Consider the following 951-nt stretch of genomic DNA (forward strand, 5'->3'; position numbering starts at 1 on the left):
AGTCAATCCCTTAGTTTCTGTGCAGAGGAGATAGATAACGTCTTGTTTGCTGCGTACCAGTTAGAAGAAGGGGTTTTGATCATGCAGAGAGAAGAAAGCAAGTGAGGGTAAGGCATTCCTCTAAAATATGGCGTGTCCTCTTACTGTGATCTTGCCTCTTTGCACGACTCCTTTGCACGACTTCGCAGCCTGAGTCTCTAGACCAAATTTTGATAAAAGGACAATCGGTAGCAAAGTTGGATCAAGACGAATATGATAATCCAAATGGGCACTTGGAGAGATATTGGGGAGTCCTTGAAAGAAGTAGCTGAAAGTTTATTGTACAGGAAAAAATGTTACTGAACTGTGACTTGAATATATTAAAATAATTTCAGAGGGAAGCCTTGTTGGTCCGTAACACAGCAGCAAGATTCAAGTCCAGTATAACCTTAGAGACCAACAAAATTTTCAGGGTATCAGCTTTTGAGAGTCAAAGCTCCAAGGAGATTTGACACGCAAAAGCGTATCGTTCAAAAATCTTGTTGATCTCTAAGGTCCTACTGGAATCGAATCTACCGGATAAATTTTTTTTTTTAAATATCAGTTCAGAATTGCACTCAATTTAAATTTTCATTCCAGGCTGCTTTGGAAGGTACTCTCAGACACAACATGTGGATTTATTTTTGAACTTCCATAATCTCCTGTTGGTAAATGAATCTAAAGTCACTTTCAGCCATGGTTATTTCCTTAGACATAATGTCAATCATCTTGTCTTGATGTACGCTGCTTCCCCAGTTCAGATGCCTAGAACTGAAATTCCCATATCAAAGTGGGTGGACACTTCTTTTAATGTTCCAGTTTTCTTCCTTTTACCTTATCCATTAGTACTGACTGAGAAGGAAGAAAAGATGATGCCAAAAAACCTGAACTTTCCCCAACTTATCTATCTACTTACCTATCCTCATACAGCTT

Source organism: Gekko japonicus, unplaced genomic scaffold (genome assembly GCF_001447785.1).
Source record: "Gekko japonicus isolate JY-2015 unplaced genomic scaffold, Gekko_japonicus_V1.1 scaffold4059, whole genome shotgun sequence".
Classification (NCBI taxonomy): domain Eukaryota; kingdom Metazoa; phylum Chordata; class Lepidosauria; order Squamata; family Gekkonidae; genus Gekko; species Gekko japonicus.